Source organism: Ahaetulla prasina, chromosome 1 (assembly GCF_028640845.1).
Source record: "Ahaetulla prasina isolate Xishuangbanna chromosome 1, ASM2864084v1, whole genome shotgun sequence".
Taxonomy (NCBI): Eukaryota; Metazoa; Chordata; class Lepidosauria; order Squamata; family Colubridae; genus Ahaetulla; species Ahaetulla prasina.
Genome location: NC_080539.1, coordinates 118278064 through 118290420, shown reverse-complemented (window position 1 = coordinate 118290420; position 12357 = coordinate 118278064).

Genomic DNA, 12357 nt, shown 5'->3' with positions numbered 1-12357 from the left:
TTTTTTTTGCTACATCCTGGCATAAAGGATGAGTTCTGCATATAATTGTATCTGGAAATTCATTGAACTGGGCAGAGCTTTATAACTGGGAAAACTTGGAACAAGTTAATTGCTTCTGATGATAATCCTGTATAACATAATGGTTCTCTTTAGCGTAGTTTATTTCTTCACATAATTCTTTTGAATAAATATATCGCCAAATAGCAGAATTGACTACTTGTGTGGAGAATAACATTTGAAAAATTAAAAGTCAGTCATTGGGAAAACTCTCCAGTTATTCACTGGACTTTAATGGATTAAAACAATCAAACTATTCTTTTGCCCAATTTAAGGTCATTGTGTTGACTGACTGACTGACTGATTGATTGATTGATTGAATGATTGATTACTTGATGATATTTGTCTAATGCCTGAAACTGAAGGACTACACTCATCTTGTGCATACGTAATTGTGAGAATTTACCTGGTGAAGTGACTTCCTTATAGGTTTAGTGTTTAAAAGTTAATTATACTTTCATATGAGATACAAAGTGGGCTTGAAAGATCAAGGGTTTATTTCTGGCAGCCATACATGGACAGGGACAGGTTCTGCCTTGATTCTAAGCTTGGCTTCTGAAGATACACCCCTTCAAAATCCTTCTTTTCAATTTCTGGCCACTATCTCAAAAATAACAAGGTAACATATTTTTGTTGCAAACAAAGTCCATAGATGCAAAGGTGTTGAGGCAAATCTACCATTTGTGTGCACAGATATACCAAAGGTGGTATTCATCATTCTGATCACTTCTAGAGAACCAGTAGCAGAAATGTTGAGTAGTTCGGAGAACTGATAAATACCACCTCTGACTGGCCCCTCCCAGGGGTGACTGGCGGACCGGTTCAGTCGAACTGGTAGTGATGGCATTGGGTAGTTCGAAGAACTGGTAGCGACGGCAGTGCAAGGCTCCGCCCACCAGCACGATTGTCATTACTTCCTGGTTTTAACCTGTTTTTTACCTTCTCCACATGCGGAGAAGGGTTTGTGTATGCACTTCCAAACCAGCAGGGAAGGTAAGTAGTTTTCACCCCTGGCCCTGCCCCCATCTATTCTCTACCATCCGAGTCCCAGCTGATTGGGAGAAAATGGGAATTTTGCAGTAACCTTCCCCTGGAGTGGGGAGGGAATGGAGATTTTATAGTATCCTTCCCCTGCCATGCCCACCAAGCCATTCCACGCCTGCCAAGCCACGCTTACAGAACCGATATTAAAAAAAAAATAATCCTGTCTCTGGGATGTACCATGGAGTGCTCACTTATTAGAATAAAGTTAAGCACTGAGTCATTCTGGGCAGCGGTGAAATCCAGCAGGTTCTGACAAGTTCTGGAGAATCAGTAGCAGAAATTTTGAGTAGTTTGGAGAACCAGCAAATACCACCTCTGGCTGTCCGCCGAGTGAGGTGGGAATGGAGATTTTGTAATATCCTTCCTCCAGGAATGGGGAGGGAATGGGGATTTTGCAGTATCCTTCCCCTGGAGTGAGGTGGGAATGGAGATTTTGCAGTATCCTTCCTCTGTCATGCCCACCAAGCCACGCCCACAGAACCGGTAGTAAAAAAAATTGAATTTCACTGCTGATTCTGGGACATGAAGGGCTCTCACAGGGAAGAGTGTGTGGATTTATTTTCCATTATGCTTAAGGGTAGGGCAAGAGCCAATGCGCGGAACGTTTACAGAGAGAGATTGAAACTTGAAAATAGAAAGAATTTCCTGATTGTGAGAGCTCTTACGCAGTGGAAGAGCCTGCCTCCTGGAGCTGTGGGTGCTCCATCAGTAGACGTTTTCAAATAAAAGTTGAATAGCTATTTGTCTGGGATGATCTGGGATAATCCTGCCCTGCACAATCGATTGGACTAGAAGACTCTAAGATCCCTTCAACCCTATGAATCAATGTATTAAGTTCAGCATTCCTTATCAACAGTGGACAGAAATGCCAGTAATGAATCTTCAAACTGTGAATGAAAGGCAAAGGCCCCTGCCTGCTGTTAATGTTTATTGTCCATCCATTTCAGGGAATAATAGTGACTTCTAGCTATATGAAAGTGAAACATTTATTTTTACTTAATCTTTATACCATTTTTAGTTACATAACCCCCCATTGTTACCTTCTCCATTAGGGTTCTTCCATGGAAGGGTACAATTCCATTACTGAACCACCTTTGAGCTTTCCCCAGCGGATAAAATAGGCTTGATCCATTTATTAAATGGAAAACTCTTGTTTCATAGCAATGAATAAGATGTTTTCCTGAGCTAAGGACTATCTGGGTTATGCTGTGTTACACGCACACCTAAGTTCAGCATGTGTCACTCACACACTCACAGTCTGTTGAGGTATGCAGATCTTGTAAGGCTCCACATCAGGTTCTTTGGAATACACAGAGTCTCTGTATATTTAAAGAAACAGTAAAATTTTACTGGTTACAATGTGCATTTACTTTTTTTTACATTCACACATTCATCCATACTTACCTATGTCCTTCTCAACTAGGCAGCTAGGCAATAGCTAGATGGACAGAAGCCACGAAGTCTGGATCCAAAGATGGCTTCAGTCGGTGGGCTTCATGACAGCTTAATATGCCCAAAAGATTCCTAGGACTGGCAGCTACTCTTGCCTTGTCATTTATTAGTCTGTTGATAGGACTGAGGGGTGGGGGGAAGGGTTTCCGTGTGTTTAGACCCAATTGCCTTTATTTGGTTCAGGTGACATTTTTTTCCTATGTTTTATTTCAATTTGTTCCATTTTTACCTACCTCCTTGAAAGGATCTTTTAGACAAAATTGCTGACTTTTTGTTCTCTCTATGTGCCTGCTTCATCTTTAATTATGACATCTTCAGCCTAGACTCACAGCTATGAGATGGAGAGAAAGAGAGGCTTGGTTTGTTTCACCTTCCAGCCCTTTGGGAAACACTATGATGATCTGGTACCACCCAGTATTATAGTAATGTCAGCCCAATGAGGAAGCTTGTTTCTATGGTGATCACACAAGTACCCACAATTGTGATCTTTTCTGAAAGGAAGGGGAAGTATGTTTGAAAGAAAATTATGCTGGCAGGAAGAGTAACTTGTTTCTGGCCGGCAACCAAGCACTGATTGGTTGTTAGGAGTATCCAGGTATCTGCTTTAATGTGCTTTCCTCCAATCTGTGGAGCAGCACAAAAGTTTGCCAGCATAGTTTGCTGGTTAGCCTCAGCCGGAGTGGTGCTTTACTACAAACCTTGTTATAGGACAATGATTGGTGGATTTCCTGACATGTGGGAAAACACCCACCAATCATTCTCCGCAACAAGCGGGGGTAAGGGGGTGGGAATGGAATCGAGGGAGAAAGTGAGTTTGGACAAGTTTCCTTGGAAGTCTCCGCCTACTTTTGGATGATCTATGCTCACTGCTCTTTCTTACTTTCACACTCTCTCTTGTCTGTTTCTCATTCTCTCATTCTCTCTCTTCTTTCTTGCTTGTCTGTTTTACTCACAGTCTCTTGCTCTAATGCTCATTTGGTCTTTTGCTTTTTTGTCTTGCTCACTCATGTGTGTCTCTTGCATTCTTTTTCTGCTCCCTCATTTGTGTTCTTTCACGTTCTCCCAATTGTTCACACTCTTGCTCTCTTTAACAACTACTGACAGGGGTCTCATGACAAACACTGGCAGGTGGACTTCAACCACATCAGTCAATGTTACCTGTCAGAGCATTTATTTTTATATTTGTCTAGTGGTCTCATATGAGACTGATAGAATAGAATAGAATTTTATTGGCCAAGTGTGATTGGACACACAAGGAATTTGTCTTGGTGCATATGCTCTCAGTGTACATAAAAGAAAAGATACGTTCATCAAGGTACAACATTTACAACACAATTGATGATCAATATATCAATATAAATCATAAGGATTGATAGACCTGTTTAGATAAGGAGGGACCACACAATGGCTCACAATGGAACTTTGCAAAGGCATTATGTGAGCAGATGCCTAATCTTGTTATGACTCTGTAGTAGTTTATTATCTTGCTATTGCTGTTGAATGGCCATGGTGGAAGGTCACCAGTGCCTGGAAGAAAGGGTGGCAAAAAACAGCCCATGGGAGCTGAACAGATCCCAACCTATGCCTCGCTCTCACCACAATGTCTGTGAAAGTGCCATATATCATGGCCTGTGTTGGAAGAAGATGGAAAACATGCTTTCGACATTGGATCAGATAAATAGAAAACAAGGACACCTGGTCTGTTAGGTGGGCATGAGAGGAATGTTAAGTGATGCAGGCACATCCTTCAAGAATGGTTAGGAAGGTATTTTTGAGCAAAAGGGGAGTTATGTTTGGCTGTGTCCTTAGTTCTGCTATCCTGGTCCAGAAGGGCAAGTATTAATTGTTGTTTCTTGGCCAATTTTGTAGACTTACAAGCATGTGAATTCTCACTTGTCCCAATATTCTTAGAAATAGTCAATATAATTGACTTAATCTTGATTGTTTTTTAGCCATGGGATAAGAAGTGTTTTATATGGGGGAATGGCAGGTCATTTAAAATTGTCTTTAGTTACTTTTTCCCTTTTTTGATAATTTGTACATTTGATATATTAAGATTCTTACCCCATGCAATCCTCTTAAAGCTGCATGTTTCTCTGCCTTCCTTGTCCACCATATCAAGCCCAAACAAAGCTTGTTCTGAGATTTAGTTTTGTGAATGCCCCTCTATGCAGGATCAGTTGAATTGGGTTTATTCAACCAAAATACTATATTGCTATATGGTGAGTACTGAAATCATTGATAAAATGTTGTTAATAAGGCTTAAGGCAAGCCTTAATTTTGCTCCCTGAAGCAAAAATAAAGAAAATATTGAATCTCACAGCATTTTCCCCCCCAAAAATTGAAACAAAACATTTCCCTGGCAGTGGGAAATATTGGGGCAGCAGTATTTAAGGTGGTTCATTTTTTGTGATGAAGAATTTCATTTAGCCCACTTAATTTTCCCACAGTGCATACCATGTATTCATATGATTTGTTCCGGGGGGGGGGAGTTTTCTGTCTCTCTTAGTTGCCCACATCCACCAATAAACTCTAAGAAGCACTCCAATTAGTTGGACAGAGGAAATGTATTCTATGCATGGATGCTGTTTCATTGGCAGGCACACACAATGCTTGTTTTGGAGCCAAGGAAATTATGCTTTAGCATTTCCTGAATAAAGTTTAACTAGCCAGAATTCCATATCTACAGTACATAGAGAGATGTAAAATAATTAATTAAAATAATATTTTCTATCGTATTTGTTGCTTTATTTATAAAACATGGTCTTCTAGTGAGATGTGGGTGATTTTGCAATTGTGGACGTACCAGTGAGTCAATTTTAGAAAATCTTAAATACCTTTGCAGTGTAACTCTATATGTATATATAATATACGTTATTGCCCTGGAATGCAGTCTTCTTCATGGATTTCAATATACTATAGTGTTTTTAAAATGCATTTTTCAACTAGTGACAAGTTAGCCTTATTTTGTCAGGATAGATTTATAATGCAACATTTATACACAAAATTCATTAGAAATGTACGAACTGGAGATAAACTAAAAATGAAGTTTGTCTATTTATAATGGATATAAATAATCATTATAAGACAGAAATTGGAAATTTTAAGAGTTATGCTGAAAAAAACACCTCTTTCTCCAATTTTCAGTTTTTATTTTTCTATAAGGAATACACTTTTATTGCATTTATATACAAATTAGGTAAGCAAAAGCATTTAGCCAATATAAATATATCATTCTTACTGTGATTTGACATAGCTGTTCTTGGGATGCTTGAAAACCTATATAGAGGTTGTGAGAATCTAAATTTACCACCAAGCCCATAAAATGTTGATTCCCAAATAGGGCACAACTCAGAAACCCCATCTGTCTTTTTAAATGTTTTGCAGGTATGAAACAGAATATAAATTAAAATTAAATTCTTTCTTGTGTTTCATCACATCCAAGCTTGCTCACATCTTCCCCTTAATTCTATAAGAACAAATAGAATTTTATCATGCTGTGTAAGAGTGGAGGGATTAAAAGGATGATGGATCTTGGCAGCATGTTTAGCTCTGGAGCTCTTAAAGGTAGTATATCCAAGTTGTAGAGTTCTCATGAGCTGAAGCAAACTTGAAAATATCTAGGGGCTTCTGGACAAAAACTATAAGATGGGACCATTTTGTCACTTCCAGTGAAAACATTGTAAATTACTATTACAATATTTATTGGCATTTGTATGGTTGTTTAATGTGTTCTTCTTGTGGGAGTAACTAGTTTGCCAATTGAGCAAGGCAAACTATTAATTATGTAATTATTTTGACTAAAAGGCATGATGGCTGCAACTTATCTATAGAATTGGCTTGCAATTGAACAGAAGGGGGAAAATGGTAGCTGCTATTGGTGGTTTCTATTGGTTCTAGTACTCGTTTTTAGTTTCTATTAATTTTTTGAACTTTTTTTCAAAAATCCAGCATGTAAAAAATACAGTCAATCCATAATCAATCCAGATTGATTTATTATTAATTTCAGAAATCCCACATTAATAACTACCCTGTAATTTTGGGTTTATTAAATCTTAATGATTACAAGATCCCTTACATCTAAGTGCAACGTACCCTAAAAAAACAAATCTCACCCTTATGGGTGGTATGTGTCTTCCTCAATCTTGAGTCCTCTATCAAAATGTCTATGGAGATTCTCAGTCATCCAGGTCATGGTTGTCCCAAAGGTGCTTCTTTCAAGAGGCAACTTGACTTTCTGTTTTTTCTTTGAAGATGTTTCGCTTCTCATCCAAGAAGCTTCTTCAGGTTGATGGGGAATGGAAGGATTTATATTCCTTGCAGACAGCTGGACATTTGCATTCTTTTAGCGGGTTGTTAAGGAACCTTAAAAAATGCATTTGTCCAGCTGTCTGCAAGGAATATAAATCCTTCCATTCCCCATCATCCAATCACAGCTGAAGAAGCTTCTTGGATGAGAAGTGAAATGTCTTCAAAGAAAAACCAGAAAGTCTAGTTGCCTCTTGAAAAAAAGCACCTTTGGGTCCTCTATCAAAGGCTTGGGAGCTTGACAGTTCTGCACAGGATCTTAACTGTTCTTAATCCTGTACTCTTCTGGACAGAGAGTTCTTATGTTGTTCCTGGAATTTGTTGGTGCCACTGTCTGAGTTTAGGAAACACAATCCTACGTGCTCCTACCTTTACTTTTCACATCCTATCTAGCTCCTTCTTCAGGCCCTGGTACTTCTCCAGTTTCTAATACTCCTTCTTCCTGAAGAGAAGATTAGGGGAAAAATACTTCCGCTTTGGTAGGAAGTTGGGGATTACTCATTATTAGACTATGTGATCTCTGAGCACATTCATTATTTGGGAAATACACATAGAATTGTAGCTTTGAGCCTGCTCACATGTTTGTGGAATGCATCAAGTCAGTGGACAAGGCACAAGCCTCCCTTCCCTTCTTTACAGGTAGTCCTCGGCTTACGACTATATTTGAGCCCCAAATTTATGTTGTTAAGTGAGACATTTGTTAATAGAGTTTTGCCCCATTTTGCGACCTTTCTTGCCACAGCTGTTAAGTGAATCACTGCAGTTGATAAGTTAGTAACCTGGTTGTTAAGTGAATCTGGCTTCCCCATTGACTTTGCTTGTCAAAAGGTTGCAAAAGGTGATCACATGACTTTGGGACACTGCAATGGTCGTAAGTATGATCCAGTTGCCAAGCATCTGAATTTTGATCACATGACCATGGGGATGCTTCAAAGGTTGTAACTATGAAAAATAGTCATAATTCACTTTTTTCAGTGCCCTTGTAAGTTTGAACTAAGTGAACTATTGTAAGTCAAGAGCTGTTTATACTTGCACCAGCTTCTTGTATTTTCCTAATGGCAGTAAAATCTTTGGAAGGGAAGATTTACTGGTGTTCTAGCAAACATGCCCAGAAAAACCCTGGTAAAATGCTTATTGAGAAATGACAAAGCAGGGCAGGGGTATGCATGGAAGAGAGTGCTGCTCTTTTCTTCTGCCTGCCTTGCAGTGTGTAACTTAGGACTCCAGATGTCTTATATTATATATTGGCATATTTTTGGTGCCTTCAAGTCACTGTTGACTCTTGATAACTGCCTGGAAAAGTCCCTGCAGTTTAACCATTTAGGATCCAAATATATATTTGCAAAATATGTAAGAGTTTTCATGTATTTGTTTCCTGCCTACAAAGCAACTCTTGGGACTCCTAATAATTATCTAATAGTTATATATATAAAACAGACCACAAAGATTTGGGGGACAGGGGTCCCCAACCTCCAGTCTGTGGACTGGCACTGGGCTCCGACATGCCAAAAACGGGGCCTCACAAATAAACAAAGTCCCATCCATGAGATGCAGGCATCACATCAGTAATGGGTTTCAATTTCAGCCGATACTAGTTCGCTCGTGGGTGCTCATGTGCTCTTGACATTTCTGTACATACACAGAAGCTTCTGCACATGCGTAGAGATGTCCGGATGGGTGGGTGGAGCCTCCCGCCACCGCTACCGGTTCACCTGATCCAGGGCGAACCAGTAGCAACCCACCACTGCATCACATGAAACAACGCCCCCTCCAGTCCATGGAAAAATCTCTCTCCACAGAACCAGTCCCTAGTGCCCAAAAGGTTGGGGGCCGCTGGATTAGAACATGGCAGATCATGCTTTTGTGACCTTTCATCTAAACTACTGCAATGTGCTCTATGTGGGGCTGCCCTTCAGCATTTGGAAGCTTCAACTGGTGCAGAATAGGGCTACAAGGGAGTAAAAGATGCTGAGAATCCAATACATGTAACACCATTGCTTTGTGAAGTGAATTGGTTGAGAGTGTGTTTCTGGGTGCAATTGAAGGTGCTGGTTATCACTTTTAAAGTCCTTTCATGGCTTGGGGGCAGATTACCTAAGGGACTGTCTTTTCCTAGTTATTCCTACCCTTTCAATTTGATCAGGCAGGTTGGGAACGTGTTTTGTCAGACAAAGAATATCTGTGGGGGAAGAAGGAATGGTTCTATGTGTGTGGCAGGTGTGCGCAAAAGCACGCACAGTTCCATTGCGGGTGCTCATACAAATGGAGCTTCATATGCAAGCAGCCACCGCTCACACAAGTGGAGCTTCGCATGCAAGTGCCTGCCGCTCAAGCAAGTGGAACTGTGTGTGTGAGCGTAAGTGCCCGCCGCTTGTGTGGCCCGGTTCCAAAGAGGTCATGGCCCTGGGGTTGGGGATCCTACTCTAGAACAGGGTCTCCAACCTTGGCAGCTTTAAGCCTGGAGGACTTCAACTCCCAGAATGCCCCAGCCAGCTTTGTTGGCTGGGGAATTCTGGGAGTTGAAATCCTCCAGGCTTAAAGCTGCCAAGGTTGGAGACCCCTGCTCTAGAATATACTCCCGTCAGATATCAGAGTGACCCGATTCTGTTGACCTGCTGTATCCAAGCCTGGTCCCCAAGTGCGTTAAGGGCCCTGTTTCCTGGTTCAATTAACCTCCATAGTAACAGTTTTACTTGATGCCATACATATTTATTTTGTACTATCTTAATTGTTTTTAATTATTTTTATGGCTTAAGATGTAGCTGCTGAGATCCACTTGTTAAGATGGGTAACTATATAAATCAAATAAGCAAATAAACTATAGTTTTGCATAACTGAAGTGAGAGAGAAAAAGCCAGCATGATAGTAACACCTGAGTAGACTTCTCTCCTGACATTTTTGTCATGTCTTACAGGGGAAAAAGTTTTATTTCTTTACCTGTTTTTAAAACAAAAACATAAAACAAATAATAACCTTACTGTAATGTATCTTTAAGAGTTTTGGAGGGAAATTTAGGCGGGAACTTGCACGTTCCTGATTGGTTAATGCACCGGAGAAAACTGTATATAAAGAGGGGTTTTGCCGGACGTTCTTTGCTGGGTTCACTATAAACTAAAGAGCTGTTGTCACTCATCTGGTCTCCTGTCTCGTTATTGCCCGAATCAAACACTGGCGACGAAGGTGGGATGTAGGCAGTGAGATCGGGAAAAAAGGCGCGAACCCAGCCAGTTTCAAGGACGGAAAGTAGCGATGTCCAGCTACACGCCGCCACCGCCATTCGACCCAGCAAAGGAAAAATGGGGGTCATACATGGCTCGTTTCGAGTGTTTCCTCGAAGCAAACGAACTACAAGGAGTTTTGGACAACAGGAAGCGAGCATACTTCCTAAGCCACTGCGGTCCAGAGGTCTTCGATACCGCGGAGTCGCTTTCAGAGCCAACGCCGGTACAGTCGGTACCGTGGCAAACGCTGCAATCGGCACTTCGAGCGCATTACACCCCCGTACCCTCGAAGTTCGTGCAACGGTTCGAGTTGAGGCAGAGGGTACAGCGAGAAGGCGAATCGATCAGTGTATACATGGCAGCGTTGAGAAAAGCCGCAAACCACTGTGAGTATCGAGATTTGGAGGACTCCCTACTCGAACAACTCATTTGCGGGGTCAGAGACATTCGTTTACAACGACGGTTGCTGTCCAAAAGCAACCTGACCCTGGCACTAGCCCTGGACGAGGCTAGGGCTCATGAAATGTCGACCAAGGCGGCAGAAACATTGCAAAAGCCGACGACACCAGGAGCCGGAGCGAAAGCAACTCCGGTCCACAACGAGGAAGTCCAGGGCGAGTCGGAAGGGGAGGAAGAGGAAGAGGCTTTCCACACCCAGAGGCCAGGGAAAGAGGACCGGAGTGAATGTATTAGTTGCGGGGGCCAACACCAACGACAACAATGCAAATTCAAGGACGCGACGTGTCGGCGGTGCGAAAAGAAAGGTCACATAGCACAGGCCTGTCGAGCCCCCCAACCTTCCCGCCAAAAATTTAAACCGACCAATCAGAGTGCGGGAACCGCGAGGCGGCCCGGGATTGGTCCATTCAAAAAGGGTGCGAAGTTAAACCAGACTTCAGCAAGAGTAGCCCTCGCATCGACGCGGCTAGAGAAAAAGATTTTTACCAAGGTACACATCGAAGGGGTATCTTGCAAGATGGAGGTGGACACCGGCTCATCGATCACAATGATGTCATGGGACACCCTCAAGAGGGACTTGCCAGCCATCGCGAAGCGCAGGTTACAGTCCCAGCACATAAGAGTTCAAGACTACCAGGGAAACCGAATCCCTGTGCGAGGGGGAACGTCAGTCCAAGTCAAGTATGGACAGTTCAAGAAAACCCTGCCAATCACAATAGTCGACGGAACCTTACCAAGTTTGCTTGGACTTGACTGGTTCCGGGCTCTGGGCATGGGAGTGACCGGGGTGTTCCGAAGCGAAATCGACCTAAAGAGTGAACTGCTGAAGGAGTTCGAGGACGTTTTCGAAGATGGCCTGGGCAAGTACGAGGGGACCCCTATTTCCTTCAATTTAGATCCCCAGGTTGCCCCCATCAGGTTGAAGGCTAGGAGGGTTCCATTCGCCCTAAAGCCCAAGATTGACCGGGAACTGGACAAACTAGTAAACCAGGGAATACTAGTGCCCGTTGATCACGCAAAATGGGAGACGCCTATAGTCACCCCAGTCAAACCGGACGGGTCAGTCCGGATTTGTGCTGACTACAAGGCAACAATAAACAAAGCATTGCAGAAGAGTGCATACCCCGTCCCAGTAGTGCAACACTTACTGCACTCGTTGGGACAAGGGCAAGTTTTTGCCAAACTAGACTTGGCTCAAGCCTATCAGCAATTGCCAGTAGATAGCAGCACAGCTGAAGCACAAACCATTGTCACGCACCGCGGCGCATTCAAATGCACCCGGCTCCAATTTGGGGTGAGCGTAGCCCCAGGGCTGTTTCAAAACCTAATGGAGCGATTATTGCAAGATCTACCCAGGGTGGTACCGTATTTTGACGATGTGTTGGTATCAGCCGAAAACGAAGTAGAACTAAGGGTACGACTGAGGAAAGTTTTGGGCATTTTCCGGTCTGCCGGGCTTAAAGTTAAGCTAAATAAATGCCAAATCGGGGTCGGATCCGTAGAATTCCTGGGCTACAGGATAGACAGGGAGGGAATTCACCCCACGGAGAGCAAGGTGCGGGCCATCAGGAAGGCCCCAGCCCCCAAAAATAAAACGGAGTTACAGGCATTTTTGGGTCTGGTCAACTTCTATGCGGTGTTCCTCAAGAACAAGGCGACAATAGCCGAACCACTGCATAAGCTACTGGCAAAGAATGCCGCGTGGGCATGGGGAAAAGTGGAAAATAGGGCATTTGAAGGGGTAAAGAACCTGTTATCTAGCCTTCTCATCCAATACAACGGCACGTTGCCACTAGTGCTGGTCTGCGATGCATCC